Here is a 12,501-nt window from a genome sequence, read left to right on the forward strand (position 1 = left end):
GACTTGATCCCTTTTCATTTCATTTCATTAGGCTAATTTCGAGTACAAGATTTTTGGGTTATTACATCCACCCTACCTAATAAAATTTCCGTCCCGAAAATTACAACTATTCTAGGTCGGGATACTTCTGTCGGATCTCGTCTTCTCGCTCCCAGGTTGCCTCTTCGGGAGTCCTTCCTTGCCATTGTACCTTTACCATTGGTATCACCTTGCTGCGAAGGTGCATCTCTTCTCTGTCTAGAATCTTGTAAGGTACTACCGGAATCTTCAAGTTGGGTCTTACTTCCACAGCATCTGGTAACACCACATGTGAGGGATCCGCCAAATATTTCTTCAACTGGCTTACATGGAATACATCGTGAAGATTTGCCAGATTGGGTGGTAATGCTAACTGATAGGCTACCGGTCCTACCCTTTTCAGAATCTGATAGGGACCGATATAGCGTGGGCTTAACTTCTTTACACCGAGAGCTCTACCAACACCAGTAACAGGGGAGAGCTTGATGAACACATGATCCCCTACTTCAAATTCTAGGGGTCGGTGCTTCAAGTCATAATAACTTTTCTGCCGATCTTGGGCTTTCCGCAACCTGTCGCGGATCATCTTAATCTGCTCTGTCGTTTCTTTCACCATGTCCGGCCCGAACATTTCTCTGTCGCCCACTTCTTCCCAGCATACAGGTGTACGACACCTCCTTCCATAAAGTGCTTCATACGGGGCCATACCGATACTGGCATGATAACTGTTATTGTAAGAGAATTCTGCCAATGGCAGATACTGATCCCAACAACCTTCCTTCTCTAAAGCGCAGGCTCTTAACATGTCTTCAAGTGTTTGTATTGTTCTTTCTGTCTGCCCATCTGTTTGGGGGTGATATGCCGTGCTCAATCGCAGTTGGGTCCCAAACGCCTGCTGTAATGAATACCAGAACCGGGACGTAAACTTAGGATCCCGATCACTGATTATGCTCTCAGGGACGCCATGTAATCTTACAATCTCTTTTACATAAATCTGAGCCAATTTCTCTGTCGTGTAAGTTCCTTTTACCGGTATAAAGTGAGCTGATTTGGTCAATCTGTCGACCACTACCCAGATGGCATCATAGCCTGCTTGAGTTCTGGGTAGGCTGGTTACGAAGTCCATAGATATACTCTGCCATTTCCACTCGGGGATGCTCAAGGGCTGTAGGGTGCCTGCCGGCCGCTGATGCTCAATCTTTACTTTCTGACACACCATGCACTTGCTTACGTATCTTCCCACATCTCTCTTCATTCCTTTCCACCAGAAATTCTTTTTTAAGTCTGCGTACATCTTGGTGGCTCCTGGGTGTATTGAGTATTGGCTCTTATGTGCTAGCTCCATGACTTCCTCTCTCAAGAGCTTCGTAGGGACAACTATTCTCCCTTGGAAGGTAATTATACCTTGCTGGTTCAGGCTCACACCAGATTGATTCCTTAGCCTCTTTAAACAGTCGACGGCTTGCTGAGCCTGTTTGATCTTTTCTAGTAGTTCGTCGGTGATCTGCACCGCCCAATATTCGGCCTCGCATTCGCTATTCATCACTGCTAGGCCTAAGTTTTGGAAGTCCTCTATCAGTTGATGCTCGACTATCATCATGCTTGTGACCATTCTGGTTTTTCTGCTCAAGGCATCTGCAACTACGTTCGCCTTGCCGGGATGGTATTGCAATTCAAAGTTGTAGTCCTTTATGAACTCCATCCAACGACGCTGTCTCATGTTCAGTTCTTTTTGATCGAACAAGTACTTGAGGCTCTTGTGATCGCTATAAACTGTTGTGGTTGCACCGTACAGGTGATGACGCCATATCTTCAGGGCAAACACGATCGCTGCTAGTTCTAGATCGTGAGTGGGGTAGTTTTCTTCATGCGGCTTCAACTGTCGGGATGCATATGCTACTGGTCTGCCATGCTGCATCAGTACACATCCCAAGCCTATCTTGGAGGCATCACAGTATACCTCAAATGGTTCCTCCGGGTCTGGCAGTGTCAGTACTGGAGCTGTAGTCAACATTCTCTTTAACTCTTGGAAACAAGCTTCACATTCCTCGGTCCACACAAAAGGGACCTGCTTTCTTGTCAATCGGGTAAGTGGCAATACCCGCTTCGAGAATCCTTCAATGAATCTCCGATAGTATCCTGCTAGTCCAAGGAAGCTCCTTATCTCTGTGACAGTCTTTGGTCGTTCCCAATCTACTACTGCTTCAATCTTGTTGGGATCCACTGCTACTCCTTTCTCTGAAATTACATGTCCAAGAAACTGAATCTCTGGCAACCAGAATTGACACTTTGATGGTTTCGCATACAGTTGTTTCTCCCGCAATACCTGTAGCACAATTCTCAAGTGTTCTTCATGCTCCTCTTTGCTCTTCGAGTATATCAGTATGTCATCGATGAATACGACCACGAATCGATCCAAGTAAGGTTGGAAGATCTGGTTCATGTAGCTCATGAATACTGCCGGGGCATTAGTCAATCCGAAGGGAATGACCAAGTACTCATAGTGCCCGTATCTTGATCTGAAAGCTGTCTTCGGGATGTCCTCCGGTTTGATCCGGATCTGATGATATCCTGATCGAAGATCAATCTTCGAAAACACCTTTGCACCTCTTAACTGATCAATTAAGTCCTCGATACGAGGCAATGGGTATTTGTTCTTGACAGTCACTTTGTTGAGTTGCTGATAGTCTGTGCAAAGTCTCATTGATCCGTCCTTCTTCCTTACGAATAGAACTGGTGCTCCCCACGGGGATACACTGGGTCGGATGAAATTCTTCCCTAGCAGGTCTTCTAATTGCTTCTTCAATTCTACCAATTCAAGGGGAGACATACGGTAGGGTGCAATTGAGATTGGTCCAGTCCCGGGAATAAGTTCAATAGAAAACTCCACTTCCTTTTCAGGGGGAAAGGTGGTAATGTCGTCAGGAAATATATCCTCGAATTCTTTGACCACGGGAATGTTCATCAACGGGATCTCGCTCGCACCTACTAGACCGGCTATTAGCATGAGAGTGCAATCTCCCGATTCGACCGGTGGAGTATTGGGGAGTGGGGTCCCCATCATATCCCCGCCGACTATTATACTTCGGCTGTTACAATCAATTACTACGTGTTGTTTAGCCAGCCAATCCATTCCCAAAATCAGGTTCAGTTTGGCTAAGGGGAGGATTATGAAGTCTTGGTTGTACTTTTTTCCTTTGTATCTGAATTCTACACCTCTACATGTGAAGTGAGACGCTGTCACTTCCCCCGTCGCAGAGGTGACTTGCATAGGGGATTGCATTGGGCTCATAGTTAGGTTAAAGGCTTTTGCCACATAATCAGCAATGAAGGAATTGGTCGCACCAGAGTCAAATAAAACAGATAGTTCTTCATCACATATATTGATCGTACCTTTAACTAGTTCGGCCGCCTGGTCCGCCACATGTTGATCCAGCGTGTACACTCTGCCCACTCTTGGCGCCTCAGCGGCTGTCTGTTGTTCTCCCCATTGTGGACAATCTTTGATGAAGTGTCCTTCTTGGCCGCACTTGTAACATTGTGTCGACCCATTCAAACAGTTGCCAAAATGGGCCTTCTTACATTTGGGGCAATTGGGAGCCCTGTTGCCATTTCCCCGAGGATTCCCGGGCCTCTTGAACTTGTTACCATCACGCCTGGGCTGCCACGGTCTGACTTCGCGTTTTCCTCTCCATTGCCCATTCTTAGCCATCGGAGCTTTGGTTCCAGATCCGCTGGTTTCTGCAGGCTTCCTTGCTTGCAATCCTATCGCTTCCACCTTTCTACATCTGTTCACCAGGGTGGCTAGGTCACAGGGGTCGTTGCCAGCTACCAGTTCCGCAATCCTAGCGGATAAACCCCTTTGAAATTTTGCTGCCAGGAAGTCTGGCATGGGCATAGTTCCTCGGTAAGTTGCCAGTCGGAGTAGTTCGTTGAATTTAGCATGATACTGATCCACCGTCATGGTTCCTTGCACGAGTCGATCAAACTCGCCTTGCTTGCTATCCCGGATTGACATCGGGAAATACTTCTCCAAGAACATTTCTTCGAACATGGCCCACGAAATTGCCACATTTTGCATCACCAAGGGTTGGGACGCATTAGCCCACCAATGATGGGCGTCTCCTTCCAACATATATACTGAGAATAGCACCTTTTGATCATCGGTGCATTGAACCACTCTGAATATTTTGTCCATGGTCTGTAGCCACTGCACAGCTACTATTGGATCGTGTCCTCCCTGAAAGGAGGGCGGCTTGTGCTTCCTAAATGTCAGCAGTAGATCTTGATTATTTCGGCCAGCCGCTCCATGTTCTGGCTGCGGTTGGGGTCCGCCACTACCTGTTCCTCCAGTGCCTGAGCCACTTGCGACGTTATTATTATTGGTCGCGTTGTGAGGGTGGCGCCTGATTTCATTCAGAATATTTTGGAACATTTCCCCTGCATTAGTCTGCATCTGGGTAATGGTGTCCCGTAAGGTGTTAATCTGGCCTTGTATGTCCTCTTGTCCTTGCGGGTTACTGCGAGTAGGTACCCTACGTGGAGGCATAATGCTGCACATATGTTACAGGTAGAATAAAGGAGTTAGAGTGTAATTCTCATCCTAAAGATCAGAAATTTGCTCTGATACCATAAAAATGTAACACCCTTAATGAGGCCATCAAAGGTGTAACATTGCTTGACATTCAATGCGCGGAATCCATGTACTTAAGCGTGGTTAACTTAAAATTTACTAATGGGAATTAATTTCGTTCATTCCCCTAACTTATCTATTCCTCTAGTCATGAGTTTCTCTTTTTCTTTGTCTACGGTCTACTTACAAATTAATCTCTACTTGGTTACCCTACTTATACTTATGCGCTATTTTAGGAGCTCACTTACATGATCATAATTTTAGTGTTGACTACTACCCAGTGGGTAGTTACTTAAGTGTCTTATGCGGATAATGGCTTATGTTACTTAATCTTTCCTACTAAATTCATAAGTCCATAAAAACATAAACATTAGTTCCAAACAACCAAACATATCATGTAATGCATCATATAACATATTGCAGTCAAACCTCACTTTAACATAAAGGGGTGGCAACCATAGGGTAGCCGCTTCAACAACCATAAATCACTTACACTTTTTCGCTTTGTAAATTCTTCCCGTAGGTGCTGGATTCGGCCAAATGAAGGTCCTAGTATCTTGGATCTCTTTTCAAGCTTTGGTTTGTCCTAGCCACATATTCAACCTTAGTACATGGTTCTAAAATTAAAAGATCTAAACTTTAATATTCTTCATGTCATAGGTTCGGCTCTCTAAGGATGAAAATGCCTAGGAGATAATTTTTACTAATTGTTTTCATGCATAAGTCATATTCTAGGGCATACATTTCGGCCACACATCATGGTATTAAGAAAACCTTCACATATTTCCCCTTTAGGTTTATTAGGGTTCGGCCATTTAGAGGGTGCATGCCTAGGGATAATTTTTGACAACATGTTCATGGGTCTAATACTCATCAAGTTCGGCCATTTAGGGTTAATGCCATTTAGGTGGTGATTCTTCAAGTAATGCTTTCCTACGTGTTGTTTAGAACATCTACTTCAACACTTTTCATATTACCTTAAAGAACATATTCAATATCTAGTCGGGTACATATAGATTCGGTCATTTAGGGTTAGGTTGCTTAGTAAATATTGTGAATATTTAGAGGGTGCATGCATACCTTTGAGGTTCGGCCATTTAGGGATGATATACTTAAGAGGTGATTTTAAAGATGAAAGATGCATGCATGACTTTATTAGTCCAAGATCTAGTCATCTAAACTAGTTAGAGTTCATTCTACTCACTTGAAGGGATAAAAGGGTTCATGAAATCTTACCTCAAAGATGATGTCTAAAATATAACTCCAACTTGATCTTCAAGTAGTCCTCTAGGATTGAGAGTTGCTTCTAACCTCTTCTTAATCTTTCTTTACGTAAGTCTAAGAAGAGAGGAGAGGTGTTGGTTCACTTGTTTCTTGTTTATGAGTGGGTGGCTAGAAGTGAGGGAGTGTGTCCTTGCTTTGGTTCTTTAGGTAGTGTACGGCTAGGAAGGGGAGAGGCCTTTGTTTGTACACCTTTTTCTTCAAGTCTCCCTAATCATCATGCCTAGGATAGGATAGGCTAGGTCTTGGTTGAGTGTGGGGTAAGCAAGTCTCCTCACATTGTTCAAGGTTGTCATAAGCATGGGGAAGGGGTAATGATAGTGTGTAGAGTGTAGGACACTCAAGGTGTCATACACATGGGGGACTCTTGCATTCCTACCTAGAAACCAAAACTTCATCATTATTCAATTAGGAAGTGGTGCGCGTGAATCGAAGGGGTTCTATGTGTGTAGCGCCTAAGTGGAAGGAAGATAAGGCTCACATTAATTGCTTGAAGAGTGGTGTGCATGGGGAGAAGAACTTTTGTATGACATGCCTTGGTTAGGGAAACGAGGTGCATCCTTAATTACTTTGGGGAATGAGGTGCATGGGAAGGAGGAAGGTCTTTGCGTGTACCAATGTTAATTGCTTTAATCATCATTGAAGAAATGTTGGTTAATGTGTAGGGCCTTTTGTCTTTTAGCTTTCCATAATTGAATTCTAGGATAGAGTGTCTTTGGGACTTCCCAATGCATGGGGTTTGGGAATTACCTTGAGTATGTCACACTCATCATAAGGTGTGTAAGAACAAGTCTTCCCATTATCGATGAACTCATGTTGATAACGTTATCCTCTGACTTTTCCTTGCTGTCATGCTTTTGGATGGTGGATATATGCTGACATGGTTTGTCTCTGTCGGATTAAGAGGATGAATGTGATTTTTTATTTTAATGATAATAAAATCTGGGAAATGAAAACGGGCAAAAATGGGTGTTTACAGTTGCCCCCTCTTTAATTATTTTTACATCATAATATAAATAACAATGGTTTTTCATATTATCACAGTAAAGAACAAGTAAAGACGTGAGTTCTAATTTTTGCCCACGAAATATATGAGGTGGTGGATAAAGACAAACAATAACGAGCGCAAGGTCTCAAAAAGGTAAACTGTGATGGCGCTGGGGTTTGATTCATGGTTGATGGCTATAACAGCCTGTTACATACCGGAAATGCTATCATCGCATATGGTATTAAGCGCAGTTACAATCACAGTAATTGAGTTAATTAGCTTACGGGTAAACTTTTTCTTTTATTACATTCTTTTCTTTAAACATTAACCATTTCTGTAATCAATTAAAACAACACCATAATTATAAATGCAAAACTCGCAGAATTATAAAACTTATTAATTACAACCTCTACAAGTAATACCATTCAATCAAGGTTGTAAAAGACTCATTTTCAAAATTTTGTACAGTGGGAATCGATTCCCAACAGCCAGGAATCGATTCCCATCAGCTACAATAACAGACAGTGGCCAAAATTTGACTCCCATGTTTTTAGGAATCGATTCCCATCCAAAGGGAATCGATTCCCTGGAGCAGAGGACGTAAAATTCAACCACTGTGATATTGAGAATCGATTCCTTTCAAGTGGGAATCGATTCCTTTACTGCAGAAACACATTTTGACAGCTTTTAAAACACAAAAAGGGTGATGTAATCCACTCCTAACACCTTAATACTCATTATACCACTTACACAAGATCTAATGTAGGCTCTAGGCCCTTCCATCATGCATATTCATTAATCAATGCATCAATTACCATATTTCGCAATTCCATTTCCATTTAAACCTCAAATGACCAATTTTACATCACAAGTCTTCAAATGTCTCAAAATACAACAGGTGTGGTCATGGACAAGTCTCATGCTCACCAAAATACTAATATAATCCAAAGGCATAAAATATACATGAATTACAATGTCTTAGCATATAGTTATGAACACCCAAAAGCATGAACCATATAACATGCAATATGTTCATAACCTAAGTCTAAAATATTAAACATTATGCTATGTGCATCAAATATAGTCCTCCAAAATGTCATGCTCTCCATATGCACATCATGCTCAGCTCATCCACTAAGCGGGCCTTTTGCCCGAAGATCCTCTATGCTCATTATAACCTGAATTGATGTCCCCAAAGGCAGGGTGAGATATACAAATATATCTCAGTAAACCAAGGGTACTAGAGGATCACTCCACCTCATGGCTCAGTCAATGTGCAACAAATAACATCATGTAAAATGCATAACATACAAAATCACAACAACTGGGCACAAATCCAAGAACATCCACATAAGGATTCCGTTCAAGGACCCCATCATATACTGGTGCCGCTCCCAGAGTCGACCCCATGGCAAAACCCAACTGGAACTCCTCATGAGCCCTATCCAGCGGAAGTCCCACGTTTGGATCATCCTGGTGCCGCTCCCAGAGTCGGCCCCACGGCAAAATCTGACCGGAATCCCCAAAGGATATCTCCAGTGGAAGTTCAAACCACACACATCTACTGGCCAGAGATCACAAATAAATCACACAACATGCTCCAAGCATGTCACAAAATCAAGCAATAATGCATGAACATACATATTCACACAATGTCAAAAGCACAAAATCCAACCACGACCTTCCACTAGGTGTGGTGGAGCACACAGGGGATTAAAATCCAAGTTCCAAAGGTTTACCTTAACTCCACAAATTTTTGCTCTTCCACGTAAGCTCCGAGCTTAATCCACTTCCATTGATTCTGTGCGAGATAACCTATATTCAACAATTAACCAATATCATGAATACTTGCATACCATCAATACAAGTCAAAACAATGATTCTCAACACAACAACTTTGGCCAATGGTCAACTTACATTTAATTCGATTACCTTAACTATTTTAGTCATTAAACTAACTCATCATTTATGCACCAAGGCATCACTCATTGGTTTTACAATATTTTTCACACCATTTTCCTCCAATTTCCCTTATAGATCGAATTACCCCATACACCATACATCCCACATTCTTCCTTCCAATTCCACTATATCACAATATACTATCATCCATTTAAACACCATTTAACACCATACGTCAACTATACCATTTTTATCCATGACCACAATAGGTCAAATTGCTCATGCCCACCAACCTAGGGGCATTTCAATCCAATTCAACACTTTCACATATCATACAATCCTATTATTAATTCATACTAATGCTCCCTAATTCAATTATCCACTCCCATCATCATACCAATTCATAAAGTCTTGAAAACTCATCACAAAATTGTCCAAGTTAAAATTCTCAAATCACAATAATTTTTATTACATCAATCATCATCATTTATCATTCTAAGCATTAAATTCCAAAGGAGACATACCATTTAATGCTCCTAACTACCACAACTCAACACACATCATCAAAACCCTCATCCAACTTATGATCTTCATTAAAACTAAAAGAGAATGGGAAAACTTACCACCAATAGCTTCCAATGGTCCAAGGGAATGATTTCCAACCAATGGTTCAACACAAGAATCTCCAAAATTTCACCAAAATGTCATAATTTTTGTGGCTGATTTATGGGCATAACTCTTCACACAATGATCCCCACAAGGTACACTCTACATGAAAGTCACTCACAATCTCAAGGGGAACAACTTTGTAGTTGGAAGTTTCTCTCAAAAGTGTCTAGAAAATGAGTTAGAAATTCAAAAGCTTAAATGCCCTATTTCCATGGTTTTGGTCGACGGGGAGAAGAAGAAAGAGAGGAGAGAGAATCTGACTTTTTGAGTTTAAGTGATCACTTAGTCACTTAAAACTCCTATGTGGGTCCCACACGTGAATTAACTTTCTTTAATCATTCATTTTAACCCACAAATTCATAACCTACGTATTTTTCTCGTTCACGTCATATTTTTACTTCCTAAAAATATTGATCATATTTTCACGCTTATCGGTACAATTATACCGCAGTATTTTACACCCATAAAATCATTATTCATCAAATTTTCTGAAACTTGCCTATCCACTCAATTTTTCGTCTTGAATCCATTTCCGGCATTATTTTTACCATTTGAGACCTTCTACTCAATGTTTTATGCTTAGGGTTACATGTTTGGTAAATTACCATTTTGCCTTTTTGCGTATTTTGGCCCTAATTTCAGGATTTTCACTAATCCTCCCCTTTTAATCAACATTATCACATATGATTATACATCTAGAAATACGAGGTGTTATATTCACCCCTCATTTTATAAATTTTGTCCGCAAAATTAAATCATACATATCCGCTAACTCAGGATACAGCCGGAGAATCTCATCCTCTCGTTCCCAAGTAGCCTCTTCAAGTGTACGACCTTTCCACTGAATCTTTAACATAGTGATTACTTCACTTCTTAATCTCTTTTCATCGCGTTCCAGTATTTAAATGGGACCAATAGGAGCCTTCAGGTTCTCCCGAATTTCAATACCATCCGGTATCACCCCATGTGATTATCCGGAACGTAACGTCGCAGTTGCGAACTTTCCCTGATTGACCAATTCATTCTTACTAGTTTGGTTATCTTACATATATAGCCCATAATTTCTTTTCGAAGGTGTGCTAACCTAGTTAGCTTATCAACAAATATCCACATAGGATCATATCCAGTCTAAATCCAGGGCAATTCAATCCATCATTTTCCTAACATTCAATCTCTGCCCCTCAAGGACTTATCATTTTCTGACACATTTCAACCAGCAGTTACCTTCAATTAAGTTTTTCTCTTGTGAACTCTAGAACTTCTTCCATTAACTTCTGTTTTAGTCCCATTAATCACATAGCCTTACATATACAACCCCAGTTTATAATTATCTTAGTCCACATTAAATACCATTCGATATCTCAACAGTTCCTCAGTGCAATGTCACCGATAAATCATATAGTTTACGCTCATGGTAATTTCGTTCTCAGAGGTAATAAATCCCATTCACAGCCTTTAGCCCCAGGTTGTACATACATGTATTTCTACCCATATTTATGTTTGAATGGCACATAAATGGTGAAATGAAATGCTTATGAAATTGAAAGATACATGAAGGAAATGTGTGTGGGATCTATATTGAGATTATAGAATAAGATGTAAACCTAGTAGTTGATGGAAATCTTAGGCATAGTGCCTTTAAAGTGAAAACCAATGATAAACTGTATGTTGAGCCTTGAGATGGCTAAGTTAATGGCAGGTGTGGCCTTGTATGTAGAAAATCATGAGTGAAATTGGTGGTTTAAGGCTCTGAATTGGCCAATGTTATAAATAGAAATTGTAATGTGTGATCCATATAATAACAGTGAAATGTGTTGAGAAATTGGTTCGCCAACGTGTTTTGGTGGAAGTTAGTAAACCTGAAAGGTCTAATGCAAGTGTAAGGTACAGGAATGGTTCCTGTTGTGTATTAGGTGCAGGATTGAAATTGCACGCTGTAGGTTGAGAACCTGAAGAAAATGTATGTGTATTCAACTTGTGGCTAAATGCCGTAAATGGGGATTGTCCCATCAGAAAATGAAATTGCAAATGAGCATGAACTAAATGATGACTCAGTGAATTGCACTGAGAAGCTGTTGAGAGTCCATAACAGTGTGAAATGTGGAATATGATGTATAGAGAAACTGGTTGTTGGATAAAGTTAGACTATGTGATGAGTGTTGCTAAAAAGGAATTCCCTGACGAAAGTGCTAGAGTTCACTGGAATAAAATTAAATTGATGATTAAGTATAGGATGAAATGTGTCAGTGATTGATAGTTGCCTGTGAGGCACGAATTGTATTAGACTGGATATGATCCTATGTGGGTCTGTTGACGAGCTAAACATGTTAGCAAAATCTTCAAAAGAAATTTTGGGGTCTATATGTAATATAACCCAACTTGTGAAAATGAAATAATGATGCAGTTGAAAATTGCAACTGCGATGTATGCTCCGGTTGTTCACATATGGTGGCACCGGATGATGTTGCAATCGGGAAGGATTAAAGACTCACATTGGTCCTTTGAAATGCTGGGCCATTGCGAAATGAGGCTCAAAAGCCAGAAAATTGTGAGGTGAATGATTCAATGTGAAGCCCGTATGCTTGGGAAAAGCTACTTGGGAACGGGAGACTGAGATTCTCCGGCTGCATCCTGAGTTAGCATGTAAGTATAACTTAATTTTGCGGACAAAATTCTAAAAAGGTGGGGTGAATATAAAACCTCTTAAATTTAAATATGAAATTATATGCTATAATGTGGGTTAAAAGGGAAGGATTAGTGAAAATCCGAAAATTAAGGCCAAACTGAGTAAAAAGGGCAAAATGGTAATTTACCAAACACGTATCCCTAGGCATGAAAAATTGGGTAGAAGATCTCAAATGATAAAAATAATGCCGAAAATGGATTCAGAATGAAAAATCGAGTGGATAGGCAAGTTTTGAAAATTTTGATGAATAGTGATTTTTTCGGTGTAAAAATACTGCAGTATGAGTGTACCGTTAAGCGTGAAATTTTATCAACATTGTTAGGA

This window comes from Gastrolobium bilobum, unplaced genomic scaffold (assembly GCF_033153095.1).
Source record: "Gastrolobium bilobum isolate Gb01-03AN ecotype WA unplaced genomic scaffold, APGP_CSIRO_Gbil_v1 utg60553, whole genome shotgun sequence".
Classification (NCBI taxonomy): domain Eukaryota; kingdom Viridiplantae; phylum Streptophyta; class Magnoliopsida; order Fabales; family Fabaceae; genus Gastrolobium; species Gastrolobium bilobum.